Below are 2,213 nucleotides of genomic sequence, written 5' to 3'. Positions count from 1 at the left end.
AAAAAAATGCAGCTCTGGCCCTGGCCAGTTGCTCAGTGGTTAGAGCATTGGCCGGGAAGGCAAGCAATCAATGCGTCTCTCTCACATTGATGTTTCTCTCACTCTCTCTCTCCCTTTCACTTCCATTCTCTCTAAAAACCAAAAAGAAAAAAAGAGAGAGAGAGAGATAATAAAAATATAAAATGTATTCTTAGCTCATAGGCTATACAAAAAACAAGTGGCCAGACCAAATGTGGCTCACTGGTCAAAGCAGCCAACCACTTACCTATACTATAAACTTTTCCTGAAAATATGTACAACTTTTTATTTCTTAAATACTCAACAGTAAAAAGACAACTCAAGAAATAGCCAAAAGAATTAAACAGACATTTCTCCAAAGAAGATATACAAATGGCAAAATAACCACAAGAAAAGCTGAACAACATCATTATCCATCAGATAAATGCAAATCAAAACAATAGTGAGATACCATTCACATCCACTATGGCTATCCTATATAATAAAAGGCTAATATGCAAATTGACTGAACGGGGGAACGACTGGTGGCTATGACGTGCACTGACTGCCAGGGAGTAGATGCTCAACGCAGGAGCTGCCCTCTGGTGGTCAGTGCGCTCCCATAGAGGGAGAGCTGCTCAGCCAGAATTCAGGCTCAAGGCTGGCGAGCGCAGTGGCAGTGGCGGGGAGCAGGCCTAAGCCATCAGTAGGACATCCTCTGAGGGCTCCCATACTGCAAGAGGGCACAGGCCAGGCTGAGGGACGACCTACCCCCAACCCCAAGTGCACGAATTTCATGCACCGGGCCTCTAGTAATAATATATAAAAAAAGTGGGTGGAGGGTAAGGAATAACAAGTATTGGCAAAGAGGTGAAGAAACTGGAACCTACATATAATTTAGTGGTTCCTCAATAAGTTAAACATAGAATTACCATGTGATCTAGCAACTTCATTCCTAATTATACAAAAGAATTGAAAACAGATGTTCAAACTTGTGTGTTAATGTTTATAGCCGTTATATTCACAACTAGATGCCCAGTGCATGGATTCATGCACCAGTGGGGTCCCTTGGTCTGGCCTGTGGGGATCAGTGGACTTCCACACTGCTGCAGCCCAGCCTTACCTGCCAGCTTGTCGGGCTTCAGCCCACTGTCCCTGTTGATCTGCACAGCACAAAGCAGTGTGAGAAGTGGCAGGTGGCCAGGGAAAAGCCCGAGCTGGGGCCAGGCACCATGCCGCTCCTGCTCCTCCCGGCCCCGCTGCACCTGCTGCCGCTGCCCAGTAGGCTGGCTGCTGCTTTGCTGCTGTCTCCGTGCGCCCGTCCCAGGGAGATACTGGCACACCCATGATTGCACAACCACTGCTCGTTATCACAGCCTTGCTCCTCGCACCCAGTCAGTCCTGATGCCAGGACCAGGAGCCATGAGCCCCATGTCCATTGGTCAGCTGAGCAGCCCTCCCGCTGGGGAATGCACTGACCAACAGGGGGCAGCTCCTGCGTTGAGTGTCTGCCCCCTGGTGGTCAGTGCACATCATAGCTACCAGACGACCGGTTGCTTAGGTTTTTATATATATAGGTAGATAGATAGCCATAAAATGTAAAGCAACCCAAAAGTCCATCAATAGATAAGTGGATAAACAAAATGTGAAATATAGCCATACAATAAAGTATTGTTTAGCCATTGAAGAAATGAAATGCTAATACATGCTACAACATGGATGTGCCCTGAAAACATTACTATGCTATGTGAAAGAAGCCAACAGAAAGACCACATGCTGTATGAGTCCATTTATATGAAATGTCCACAAAAAGCAAATCCATACAGACAGAAAGTAGATTACTGGTTGCCCAGGGTTGGGGGGCATGGGGGTAACTACTAATGGGTACAGGGTTTCTTTTTGAGGTGATGAAATATTCTGGAATTAGACAGTGGTGATGAACATACAACTGTGTGAATATACTAAAACCACCGAATTGCACACTTTAAAGGGGTAAATTTTATGGTATGTGAATTTTAAATAAAAAAATAATTAATTTAAAAAGTATATGGCAAAATATTATTCAATTTTAGAGATTTCATTAAGGAATTACTGTGTTTCTTAGCTATGAAACAAAAGGGAGTATTCAAGTTGTATTACATGTTGTATCCATGTCAAATAACTACACGAGTTTTTTCTTTGTGTATGTTTTTAAGTTTATGGACTTTATAGTAGCA

At 43.7% G+C, this 2,213-nt stretch overlaps 1 protein-coding gene across 1 annotated transcript in view; it reads right to left on the bottom strand.

Moving 5' to 3' along the window:
* RHOT1 (ras homolog family member T1) overlaps positions 1 to 2,213 on the bottom strand; it is a 42,669-nt gene that overhangs the window by 32,550 nt on the left and 7,906 nt on the right. The gene's annotated exons all lie outside the window — the stretch shown is intronic.

This window comes from Myotis davidii, unplaced genomic scaffold, assembly GCF_000327345.1.
Source record: "Myotis davidii unplaced genomic scaffold, ASM32734v1 scaffold699, whole genome shotgun sequence".
NCBI classification, from domain to species: domain Eukaryota; kingdom Metazoa; phylum Chordata; class Mammalia; order Chiroptera; family Vespertilionidae; genus Myotis; species Myotis davidii.
The sequence above is the reverse complement of the archived record's forward strand: the minus strand, read 5'-3'. Positions and strand labels throughout refer to the sequence as shown.